This window comes from Alligator sinensis, unplaced genomic scaffold (assembly GCF_000455745.1).
Source record: "Alligator sinensis unplaced genomic scaffold, ASM45574v1 scaffold353_1, whole genome shotgun sequence".
Taxonomy (NCBI): domain Eukaryota; kingdom Metazoa; phylum Chordata; order Crocodylia; family Alligatoridae; genus Alligator; species Alligator sinensis.
Window position 1 is genome coordinate 397,097 of NW_005842075.1, and position 13,446 is coordinate 410,542.

Sequence of the window (13,446 nt, forward strand, 5' to 3'; positions counted from 1 at the left end):
GATCCACGTTCCTGCTGACTCTACCAGTCCTGGCTTCTGGGGCTTTGGATCTTTCTCCTGCCTGAGGAAAATGCCTCTCTGCATGTGACCCCCTTGAACATTACCTGTTGGAGTTTTGACTTTCAGACAGTTCTTTTCCAGTGTTACAGTACTTCAGCTAATTTCCATCTTCTCCAGATCAACTAATAATTTCCCATGTTTCCCATATGTAATAATTTACTGAAGTCTAGACAATTGAGATCTATTACATTTCCTTTGTGTAGAAAATCTGTAATCAGAGAAAAATATTGAGTTAGTCTGGTAACCCAACCCAGTAAACCCAGGTTTTATTGTATTCTGTTTACCTCCATGTTTTAATACCTCTTTTCTTCAGAATTTGTTGTGAGTTCTACACTCTGTTGAAGTCAGACTAAACGGAGTTTATCTCACTCTTATATGCTTCCTATGTTTTTGCTATTCTCCAAGATGACATGCCCCTAACTTACCAAAATCATGTCTAAATAGATAGATCTGTTAAACATAACTGCACTAATCCTAAATGTCATGTGCCCATTATCCAGTCCCCCTTCAACTGAAGCACATTAAGAAATTTGAATGTTGCTTTCTTCTAAATAGAGGTAATTTCCCATTTCATGTCCTTCATTTCAATTAGCTACCTGCTTTTGTACTATATTCAACATCATACTCTTTACTGAAAAATGAGGAAAAGTAGTAATTTAGGGTGTGGTCCATACATGTATTTACTCTAATTTTTACTCCATATTCACTGTATAGTGGTCCCATTTTGATTCCCATTCTTTTTATTTACATGGCTGAAGAGCCCTTCTTGATGTGCTTTGCAAGACCTAACTCAGTTTTATGTTTTGCAATTCTCATTTTATCCCTAAACATTTTGACATGTAAGACATGGCTTTCTTTGCTCTCATTTGTAGTCCTTATATAGAGAACTCAGTTAAAAATCAATGGGCACATCCAAACAAGCATGCACATGTCTCTTGCAGCCTGTCAAAGCAGTTTGAGATGTTGCAAGAGGCATGCTGGGAACAAAAAAATGTTCCCTGTGCTGCATATTTGCAGCACAGGCTCTAAATTTGATACCTGGAAATACAGGTATATATAAAAAAAACCCCGCAGAAAAAAGCGGGACAAGGCATGGTCCAGGACTGTGCCCAAGGCAACCTGGAGGCAGGTCCTCCATAAAAATGCTCTAGTATCTGGCCAGAGTGTCTCTATGGTGCTTCTGCTGCTCCAGGAGATGGAGTATGCACCCTTAGTGTACCGGGGTAAGCAGAAGTGGGGTAAGGCTGTGGTGTGACCGGGACCTGGGTGCTGTCCCAGGTAAATTAGGGACATGGGGGTGTGAGAGTTTATGGGTGTGGGTGGGATTAAGGGAGCTTGAGTGGGGGCTGCCGCACACCTTTTCTCCCACAAACCCCACATCCCCCCACACCCGCCACACCCGGTGCTAGCAGCCAGCTGGGCTGCACCTGCTGAAGTGCTGCCTCACCTATGGTCTGTGTACAGAGATCAGGCCCAGTTCAGCCTGGCTCACTACCGTGCCTTTGGACAGGACCAGGACCAGGACCAGGACTAGGACCAGGATGGCTCCTGCCACCACCCATGGCTCTTGTCCAAAGGCATGCACTGGTGGGTGTGTGGCATCCCCCCCCAACGCCACATTCCCCTTCACACCCACCCACACTCCCCACATCTCCCCACCCCCCTCCTGCAATCCCCCCATCACACACCCAGCAAGCCCAGCTGCCAGACAGGGCAGGAGCTGTGGCTGCAGGGGCAGCTGTCCCCACATCCTGGTTAGTGAAGGGGTCAGGGGGAATTCTAATTTTTCTATGATAAGAAAGTCAAAGCAAACATCAAAGCATATAGATATTTAGAATTTATTTGACGATAGATGCACTGGTAGGGCTTCCAAATTGTTTTAAAATTGTAAATATATTGATAAAACATTGCCCAACTGATTTCTCTCTCTCTCTAGTTGTCTTTTGTTTTAATTGTGGAAAAACATGGAATCTGGAGTAATGTAAATAGTGAACTGGGGATTTTATATTAGAGAATTTGCACTTTTTAAATAGGGACCATCAGGATTCCTGCTAATGTGGCAAGTGGCAGGACCCAGGAAAAGGAGCCTGCTCAAAGCTGGCACCCGGGACCCAGCTGGAGGGCAAATGGGGTGGCTGACCTTCTGGCCATTTGAAGCCAGGAGGACATACTTTGATAGTTCAAAGCAGGCCACCACACTGAGCACATCTTCCAGGCGATAGCTGCCCAGATGGCAGGGCAGAGGCACACGTGGCAGCAGTGTTGCAGAAAGGCCAATTGTGCAGCCATGGTCCACTGGCAGCTGGTCCAGAGATGCAGATGGCTCTGCTGCAGTGCCTATGCTATAGCCCAGGCACTGCAGATCCCCATCCAGGTCTGGCAGGTGTGTAGACATGGGGTTGTAGGTCCAAGAGTGCAGATGCTGTTGCAGGTGGCAGCGGGTCACAGCCAGGCAGCAGCCCCCACTGCCAGACTGCTACAATGGGTAGAGGGTACAGGGGCCACTGTAGGTAAGGGCTGCTGCAACAGTCCAGCTGGCACAGGGGGGGCAAGTGTCCCCATATGTCAACTAGCTGGACCTCAGAAGCTCCTGAGAGCAAGTAGCCCTGAGCTGCTCGCCAGGGCAGGTTTTTATATTGCTGCAGATCCAGGAGGAGTTGAGCAGGGTCAGCTGGCCCCAAGTGGCAAAACTTGCCCCACACCAAAGTGCATGTTCAGGCACATGCGCTAAGGCAAAAATCTCTAGCACAAATTTGTGCCTCTCCTATTTGAGCTGCTGCAAGCCCATGTGCCTGCATGTGTGGATGCACCCAGTAGGGTTAGCTGCAACATTCAGATGCCATGGTGATGAGTTCTTTAAGAACCTGAGTAGCATAGAATAAGTAAAGATACTCATATAAGCGAGAGTTTTTAGGTTCAATCCTAAATTCACTTCTGTAATGGTTTGATATGTGGATAACCTGGAGGTAGCAGCTGTACAGGGAAAAACCAAGACAGGACAGACTTTTTGATAATAGAAGAGCTGCACAACATTAACAATAAGCAGTTCTTTAACAAATAAGTGCTTACACATTCAGGTACACAAAATGAACAAGTCATGTCATGATGATCAACAAAGTTACAGCCCTTGACCCTGCCATTTATTTTTTGTGCTTTTTGAAGGAAAAGAAATTGATGGAGAAAGTTAAAGGCATGATTGAAAATTGTAGATAAAATGTTTGCAACACAACTACTTTCTGCTAGATCATGTTCCCAGTATTTGAGGAAATGAATCAATGTAAAAGAGAGTGTTGTGATAATAATAGCAAGTACTACTAAAATAGTATAAAGTTAGGCAGGGCAATACAGATTTTCTAAAAGTATTAAGAGAATTTATTCAGAGCCCAAATTCTGCCCTTGCTTAAATCTTGTGCAATCTTATTGATTTTTATACAACACTTAGGTATGGTAAGTTTGTTCTTAGAAAAGGAATTCATCTCAGCAAGAACATCAGTCATTTATAACACTATATAAATGTGCAACAAAACATAAAATTGTTTAAAGATGCCCTACTTGTGCCTTCTTCTATAGTTGGTGTAATGGAATGTGTTATAACCAGGGATCCTTGAAATCTGTTTCCCATGGAAACCTGCAGAAAACTGCAAAGTTTGCTCCATACCTCCCCTTTGATTGATGAGAAGCAAAAAGCATGTTTCTTTTTCTTGCTGTTAGGTGACCCCTGTGAATATAAAAATGTCCAGGATACTGAGTGCTTATAAAGACTAGTGATTAAAACATCATACTTAAATTAGACTCATTTAAGAAACCTGGTTGCTATTTCCTGTTACTTCTGTAACAGAAAATAGGAGGTTATATCTCCAGTAGGATGTTATGCATCCAACTTTTGCATTCATGTCCCTAATTATAAAGGTGATGTCTTTGCTTGCTTGTTCTTTTAATACATGTCTCTTCATGACATTCATAGAACTCATCAAGTCATAATTGTCAGCTGCTATTGTATTACTATATTTACTCAAATCTAAGATGACCCTGAATTTAAGACAACCTCCACAATAAATAGATGTGATACATGGAAAATGAATAAATTTGTTATAATTTTCCATGTATAGAATCTATTAGAGAGTCATCTTTAATTCATCCCTCCTACTGCTACAGGGGGCAGGCAGGGGGGATGCAGGTAGTGAGGGGGAGGTCAAGCACCTTGTCCCCAGCTTGTGCCTGCCCTCCTTCCACCTCTGCCCCCTGCCATGCCCCATCCACAGCCTCAGCTCCCCACTTCTCTCTGCAGCCTCTGCTTCTTCCTTTCCCCCCAGCCTCTGCTCTCCCTCCACCCCCCAGCCTCTGGGCTGGCAGGGCTGTTCTAGCCTGGGGCACTGAGCATGGCCCCAGCCCAGTCCCACAACAGCTGTGTAGGCTACATGATACTGCTATAAGCCTGGGCTGGGGCAGTGCTCCATAGGCCAGGCTGCAACATGCAGAGCTTGCCATCATGGAGCAAGGAGAAGCAGAGGGGGCAGACGGGGACAGGGGAGCAGAGGCTGTGTGTGTTGGGGGGGAGACAGGGAGAAAAGGCTTCGGGGGGAGATAGCAAGGTATGGGGGGGAGGGGAGAGGGAGGGGCGACAGGCAGCAACTACAGCCCTAACCTCAAGTAAAGCCTGGAGCCCAAACCACAGTGGCTGCCTGCCTCCTCCTCCCCCCCATACTTAATTCTAAGATGAGGGGTTTTGTTTCCTCATGTTAAATTGAGGGGTGGGGAGGCTTGTTTTAGAATTGAGTAAATGTGGTAGTAAAAATCTACCCATCTCCACAAGCGGATTACTTGACATGGTATAATTAGATGTGCTGAAGTGTACTTCTTGTCTGGTGGGGCCTCCTTAACAATCAATAAATATTCTCGGTGCCTATGCCTGTGCTTGTGCCTGTGCCTGAGTGGTGTCTTCCGTTCCTGCCCGCCACAACTTAGATTGTACCTATTTTGAGTGGAAGCTTCCCATGGGTTAAAATGTTCAGGCAAGACTGATGACTGTCTTCTTGGGGCTCCTACCTCCCCTTATACTCCACCTTTCACCAACCATTACTCAAAAATAAACCTAAAGTCACTTTATAAGGTTCAGTGTTAATAATCGTAATTGCTCAGTCTAATTTCATAATAGTCTTATCACAACTTATAAATGAAACCATGTCATTATTAGTCTCACACTTAGATGCTGTCCTCAGTCTGGGGTCCTGCTCCAGTGCCTCTCTTGCCGGACACTCCTTTGATTGACCACACTTGTATTGCTTTTCTTCTGTCCCCTCTCTGCTGCAGGTTTCCTGTATCTAGCCAACCTTCCCCTCTCTGAAAGCTACTTCCAATTTGCTGGCTCTCAGTCAGTTGTTGGCTAACTCTGGCATTCTGGTTCTTCCTAGTGATCAGGCTAAGTTGTTGGTGTCAGTCATCCCTGCTGTGCTGGCTTTCCTGCTGATGCCAGTGTTCCCCAGTGTGCAGGCTCTCCTGCCAGTGCCAGTCTTCCCCAGCATGCCTGCTCCCCTGCTGGTGCTGGTCTTCCCTGGCATGCAGGCTCTCCTGCCAGTGCTAATCTTCCTGGTGTGCAGGCTCTCAGCTGGCTGCTGGCTTTCTTTTGAACCCAGCTTGGTACATCTGGCCAAACCAGAAGCAGCTGGCTGCCTCACCATGTGCACCCAGCACACACTTTTAAAGCATGTCTCAGGGTTTGTGGGGTCCATCCACTGATTTCTCAATGCTGCCAGGAGTCTCGCCTTCAGGTAAGCAGCTCCAGTGGCCCTTCTTGGGCCCTCTACTCTCATCTCAGGGTCCAGCAGTTTTCCCTTTACTGATCCCCATCCCATGCTCTTTGGGAGCATGGGAGACATGCTCCAACACCATCTTAGTGTGTTTTTGTATTTCTTTCCCTCTGGCTTGTGGATGCTGTTGGTTAAATTCATTATTTAACTTTTTTGCCTTTTGATGGCATTTCTCTCTTGGGTTCCATTACTTTCTTCAGATATTCATCCACCTGAAGGTTTTGGCACTTCTTGACACTTCCCAAATTAACTGAACAGTATTCAACATAAAGCATTGGCCAATTACAGGTTGTACTGGTTTCCCCCATGTTGAAAGGTATATCTTCAACAACATCAGTGAGTGTGCCACCAACAGGAATATTTACAGAAGTTTTATGTATTGTATCACCCCAGAATGCATAGGTGATAATGGAAGGCAGTGTCATTAATATAAGTATACAATATATACCTCTCTACAATTTGTTTCCCCTTAAGATTTGTGTGTTTTCTGTGTTTTTTTAAATATTGCTATGTATTCTTGGGAGGTGGTATATGAAGTCATAAAGTATTTAACTTTGGTATAGATGAATCTTCTGCAAATGTAGGTCTTTGAAATCATGTTATTCTGTACTTTGTGCCTCACTGGTTTCACAGACTTCTTATATTGCTCACTTATATATTTCTGAGTCATACCTGCAGTAATTGAAAACTAGTCTTGCTTTGTTGTAGCCACCTGCTTTTTCGTCAACTTATTTGATGAAAAAACACCAAGCAGATTGAAATGCAGCACTCTTTGTCTTTACTGCTGTTATGGCCACACTTTGAACAATAACCATACCGTTTTCATTACAATTCACTATATTTGCTAGCATGCACTTTCTTTGGATGGATTATTTTAGAGGGAGAGGGAAGTTTCTTATACGACTTTCCAGGAGATCTCCATCTGCAACCAATAGTTTGCAAAACATCACAAAGGGCTCATGAGAACCACAAAGATTCCCCCACTAAGTACTCATCACTTCCCACGGCACCTATAAACTTTTCAGACTACACATCTATAAATAAGCCCATCATGTTTCTCTAGAAAAAACTGTCTTAGTTTTGACTATTGTTAACAGCTTTGAAAGCTTAGGCTGTAAAACTGTAATATCTCACCTTGGGTTTTTTTATGTTAACATTTAATTCTCCCTAGTCCCCCCCTCTCCCATTTAATTCCTCACTGTAACAGGGTGCCATCCCCAGGGTTATTTGAGAATGCCTGGAAGCCCCCAAAGTCCCTTTTTATTTGCAGTAGCTTCTGGAAACAGACTTCCCTTCACTCTCCTGCCATGTCTTGATGTTTTTGGGTTCTCAAAAGAGAGGCTGCCTCAGGGCTTCCCAGATCCGGTCTTTGCTCTCAAACACCTGGAGGTGAGGAGCTTCTGCCCCTAAGGGCTATTTGCATGGCTCCATACTTCCCCTTTACCATGCCCCATGCCTCACAGGTGTTATCTGCATCTTTTGTCCACCCTGTTGGGGTCCCAGCCAATGCGGCTTCTGCCCCTTTTTATGTAGCTAAGTTGTCCAGCTCAGATCCACTGTATTGGGCCCAGCTTTGAGGCACCAGCTTCACTCAATTTTCTCTGGGCCCCTGGCCCTGTATAGCTGTGCCTCCTGTGGCACTGCGCTCTCTGGATCCTGTAGCTATGCCCCTGTGGGCACTTATGAGGCCTCCACCTCCACACACCTCAGCCTCAGCCAAGGTGTGGTTGTGTGGAGCTTCAGCCATAAATCACCGGATTAAATTACAACATAAACACTAAACCTCTGGGCTATAACAAAACAAAACAAAAATAATAGAGGCAGTTAGCCTGCTTACCCATGGCTCCATGTCTCTAGGTCACTCAGCCTGGTGCTCTCACTGGCAGGGCTGTTTCACAGTTTCTTGGAGCCTTCAGGAACCCACACTCTGCCACAGCCTGAGCTGCCCACTCAGCTGGCCCAGCCCAGGGCTTATATAGCTCTGGCCTGAGCTCTCACACAGTCATGTGATCACTCCAGTCAGCTAACTGGACTGCATAGATACCCTTTAACCCCTGCTCTGCTGGCAGGCCGTGCTCTGAAGACTCTGGTCTTAAAGGGGCCACTCTGCTTCCTAGTAACAGGGCTAGGGTTCCCTGTTACACTCACAAAAAACAAAATAATTTTCCTAGTATGCTCGTAAGGAATTAAAACAACAAAGAAAAAGTCTTTGCCATTAGACTCCGATCTATTTGGGATCCCAGGAAACTTCATTTCTAAATATATTGTTTCTAATCTAGTTTAGATCAGTATTCTTTTCATGCACATGATGCTAGGCAGAAATCTTAGGATCTACACTCTAGTTTCAAATTTTACACTGAGCTAACAACAGACATTGGTGAGAGAAGGCTTCATAGTCTCCTATGCCTGATACAGGAAATAAAGGCTAATTTACTATCCTCTGGAGATCCCACCTAGATATTTTTTCAGGCTGTGATACTACTGTCATCTTCAGCCTGAGCTTGTTGCCATTTAGTTTCTCTATACATGCATCTACATGTTGCTACAGTGCTGTGCTCAAGCATGGTGCAGTAACCACCTATATTGCGTTGTGTGACTCGCGCACTGTTAGATTTTGCTGCTACATCATCATAGCAACGTGCTATACCAGGGAAGTGCACTGCTACAGCGACGTAGCTGCCAATCACATGTAGACCCACGTGATCACTACATCTCTATAGCATCTGTATGGAGATGTAGCGCATTGCTATATCACCATACGGAGACATGTAGACACGCCCTATTTGCATTTTAGTTGCCTAGATTTATTCTTATTATGATAAATACAGAGTAAAGCAAAACAAAAAAGGTTACTTTTGACGAGTGGCTCAAATATACAAATGGCAACCTGGGTTTTATCCAAAAGACTTTATCCCTCACCCTGACATGTACCTTCTTCTTGTTGCTGCAATGATTGATTAGTAGAGCACCAACCAATCCACGTAATTATTCACCAACTGCAGACCATCTGGAGAGAGGAATTTGCAGTCTCTTTCTAGAAATGTGTCTTCACTGAGTTTGTGTGTCTCATGAGCCTAGTACTTAATCACCACATGTGGGAGGTGTTAACTAGGGAATTGCCTTTCAAGTCTAACTACATTATTATTTATATAGTGCTGTAAATATACATAGCACTTGACAATACATTACAAAGGTAAAAAATGCCATGCAAACAAGAACCTATTGCCCCAAAGAGCATGTAGTTTAAATGCACAAGTGGGTACAATAAAAATGGCAAAGGCAGAGGGTAGAGTGCCTGCTATGAGAAGAAGAGAACAGATGTCAGAAGTTTTTTGAAAGAGGAGGAGGAGGAGGGAAGCTGTTCAAATGTGAAAGATGATCTAAAATTGGGAGTGGGCGAAAGAAACAATTTGGAGTTTCATACAGTTATGTCTGCTGTCCTAACAAGAAGTACTTGTGCTTTTAAAAGTGTAGTGGAATTTGACAGGAAAAATGGAATCTCTGTTATGGAGTATGCTTTAAAGTTAAAAATAAGAGCTGTTTTGTATTCCAGATACGCTATTATAAAAATAGTCTCTGTCCCCAATACAGCATCGGATCAATTGCTCTAAAATCAAAGACCTTCTAAAAATCTTCTAGCTCAAAACCAAATGGCCACTCTTAAGCAAACCTCTGTCCTCCATATGCCTTTGTCCTCTGCCCCAGAGTTCTGCCAGTAGAACGGGGCATGGAGTAGGACCTAACAGTCACCAGATCCAGGATCTAGGGAAACGTCCAGAAATGACAGTCAAGGATAACTCAGTGTAAAACCATGATCTCCATCCCCCTCATGATTAAACCAGAAGGACTGTGCAATCCACACCTACACAGTGGCTGCATCTACACGAGATGCTGCTGCACAGTAGCATTGGGGGGCACCAATCATGATGACTGCGCAGTAGCATCAGAAAAACTGGAGGACACTACTGCGCAGTAACACCAGTTACTGCACAGTTATTTAGTACTTGGTTATATATTTAGTACTTGGTTATGTACTTGGTTAAAAACTGCACAGTCTGCCACTCGTGTAGACGTGGCCAGTTTGGCACTGATTGGTTCTTGGGTTATATGTACAAACTGAGGAACTTGTTCAGCCATAGTTAATAGAGCTGGGAAAGGCTTATGCTTTAAATTCTAGAAAGGGAACAGTTATTCCTTGTTGCCAGTGATCCACCCAGGAGTATTCTGTTACAAATAGTAGCTCAGAGGAGGAGTACTAATGGATGGACCTGTGAAGTTTGGGATGATTTTTCCTGGCTGGGGCAGTGTGAAACCCACTGCCCCAGCCAGCTAATCTCTATTGTTGTGGTACCACATATGGATCCAGGCAATCTCTAGGCTAAACAAGTCCCAGCTCACTTAGTTATTTGTTCCACAACATCTGAAACTTTTTCTGAAATCAATCACAATCTTTGTTATTATTTCTTATTATTGTGATCACTGTTAATTTTTAAAAAGAAAAGAAATGTATGGATTCACTTCATATACAATCACCCAATAAAAATACCACACACAAATACAGTGACACAGCACTTGAGGATGTGTAACAAAAAGGGAGCAACCCCAACACACAACTGTAGGGGAGGGGCAAGCCCAGAAACAGGTCCGGAGAAAGTCTTGCAGGTGGCAGTAGTACAGGCCTTGCGTGCTCTAATGGCTTATGCTCTCCCTCTCGCTGATGTACAGGATCTCAGTTTGGGTTATTTGCCAACAAATGTACATTTTTAAAGTAAAATTTTTAAAGTAAAATATTTAATACTGGACTACTTGCAGCCTTATTTACAAAGTATTCATTGTCTTATCTGCTGTATCTCCCTGATGCTTCTCTGTGATAGTGCTGCCTAACCAATATTTTTTTCCTTTCTACATATTTGTCCTGAATTACTTCTTGCTATTTGAATGTTAGCCATTACTAAATTTCAGTCTATTGATTGCATCTGATTTCAGCCTGTTTCTCCAATTCATAAAGATTGTATTGCATTTTAATCTTATTCCCAGATCATTTGTGATCCCCTCAAGCTTGATAACATCTTTGATTTGATTAGCATAATCTCTACTCCATCTTAAATTAATTAAAAATATTCATTTTTATTAATCCTAGAATAGAAACCTGTGGGATCTAACTTGACATTCAACTACTGGTAATTACTCCCTGTGTTTGATAGTGTACAATGAATGGGGAGAAAGAAATCTGAAGAAAGTATACCTTTCCCAGAGCAGGTATAATTTAGAAAGGATAGGAAGAAAATAGGCATCATTAGAGTTCTCATATAAATTTAATGACACTTTCTAATGTATTCCACTTATTTCAATTCTATTTCCTGGAAGAGGCAGATGCTAGATTTTTCTATAATAGATAATGCTTGATAACAGAAGCAAAATATTTTGATCTAGAGACTACAGTGCATAACCCATGGGCTTCTCATGGATCAAATGATCACTAAGCATAGGATGAATGTATGAAAAGGTAAGTGTATTCATGGAGTCATGGCCTTATTCAAGTCAAAGTGAGTTTTGCTATTGATTTTAATGGGCCCAGAATTTTAACTTCAGTATTCAAAATTCTATCTAATAAATAAAGGAAGATGCAGAAGGTTGCATTCCTTGCACATTTTAATATGTGCATCAACATAATACTCACAAAGGATGCCCATTGACATTCCTCCAAGCCCCCATTTCTGCCAATATGCTTCAAAGCTCTTTTCAAAGATCTTTAGTAGTTCAACATTTTAACCTATTCAGTCTTTGGCAATCCAGCAGAAATCAGTTTGTTTCATAAGCATATTGATAGGAATAGTTGTACTGGACATGGTAGGAGGAAACCTAAAACAACAGGAATATTATTTAACCTGGGTTATAACTTTTATTGAGCAACACATCTGGCAACTATCTGGTAATAACTTGTCCAGAATGGTCATCCTTGCTTTGTAATCCATGGTACCTAGTAGAGAGCTGCCATCAGCCTCTCTTTCCATTAACAGCATCATTGCTGTGACGCTTTACTCAGTACCAAGGTTAAAGGATTGCTGTCCCCTTAGGAGTCCTAATCCCACTATGTCCTTTCTTGAGGAGATTCCTTCCTTAATCTAGTTACAATTCCAATTTCCCATGGAAATTGACCTCTTATTAAGCCTGTAATGGCCACTGCCACCTTGCAACAAAATGAATACCCACTGGGAGGAAGTTTAAAAAAAAATCCATTCTTTCAATCTCATAGCAAGGGGAAAATTCCTTCCTGTTCTCAAAAAACAATTTAATAGGGCCCCAAAACTTCTTCCACTTTATCCCAAGAGAAAGAAGGCAGGGCAGGGCGGCACCAGAAACTAACTGCTTTAGAGATGCAGAAGCTTTCATAGATGACAGCTTGCTTCATCAATGCTATGAAATCTCTAGAAAAGAATCTCTTCTTCCCAGCATAGAATGGTGCCCCTGGAAGGGGAAAGGTTCTATAAAAACTTCTTTTGTGTCCATAAAAAATTAGTAGATTTATGTTGCTCCCATCTGTTCAACCAGTTAGCAATGGAGCCCTACTCCTCGAACCTGGGGGAAGGCTCAAAAACTAGGAAAGTGTGTGTGTATGCGTGTGTGCGCGCACATGCGCATGCATATCCTATATTGGATCTGGGGCAATCTTAATGGATGTTTTGGGATGAAGACACTTCCCTGCTAGGAATTTGGCTAAAGGCTGCTATTATCACATTTCATAGATGCTAACAGATGTCAGCAATCTTGAGGTCCTGCCAGACTAAACCAAGTTCATGCCATTGACCTAGAGGTGAAAGGTTCTATATCTCATTACCAAACCTCTTAGCCATCAAGTTTCCAGATGCCTGAAGTTTTACAGGAATGTCAGAAAATGTGCTGTAGTCATGGCATACAGTATACTTAAAATGTTAATAACCTTTCTAGCTGTGTCTTAAATGTCTTTGAGCTACTGTAATTAGATGGCAGAGAAAATTTTTAGCTGTTTTCCTGGAGCAAGTTATGCACTGTTTCCATTACATGTCATTCATCAAAGACAACATCTGAAATATATATCTGCAGTATAGCATTTGAGCACTGTTTAGCTTACTTCAGGCTTGAGTGCAGTAGTTTTTCCTGAATTTAATAAGGCTGCATTAGTATGAGCAGTGCCTGTGGTAAGCTGAGTCAATGAAAATCAATTTACTTTAGTCCATAGGAGAGGCATGCTGTGTCATTTTTCCTCCTGTAACTTAAATGAGAATCATTCTTATATATTGGCTGAATAAATTCTAAGACAACACATTTACAGGGATCTACATAAAATCCTGTTTCAGTTTGGGGTATTATTACAAGTATTGGGTCACTTTGCGCCTAGTCCCAATATGGAGGTAAGCTAAGTAAGAATGTATACACTTCTAGAAATATACATTGAGAATTCCATTAACACAATAGATTCATCTGGAAATCTACATCATTCAAATTAAAATGAAAGAAGAATTGCTTTGAAAAGGTATAAATACATACCTAATTATTTTGGGTTTTTTATTATTTGCGATCCAGAAGCACCCACCATACA

General features: G+C 42.6%; 1 long non-coding RNA gene across 1 annotated transcript in view; it reads right to left on the reverse strand.

Annotated features, from left to right (window-relative positions):
* LOC112550301 overlaps positions 1–13,446 on the reverse strand; it is a 65,181-nt gene that overhangs the window by 27,616 nt on the left and 24,119 nt on the right. Inside the window, exon 3 of the long non-coding RNA XR_003094075.1 lies at positions 105–268. This is a non-coding gene — a long non-coding RNA (uncharacterized LOC112550301). The remainder of the gene's footprint in view (positions 1–104; positions 269–13,446) is intronic.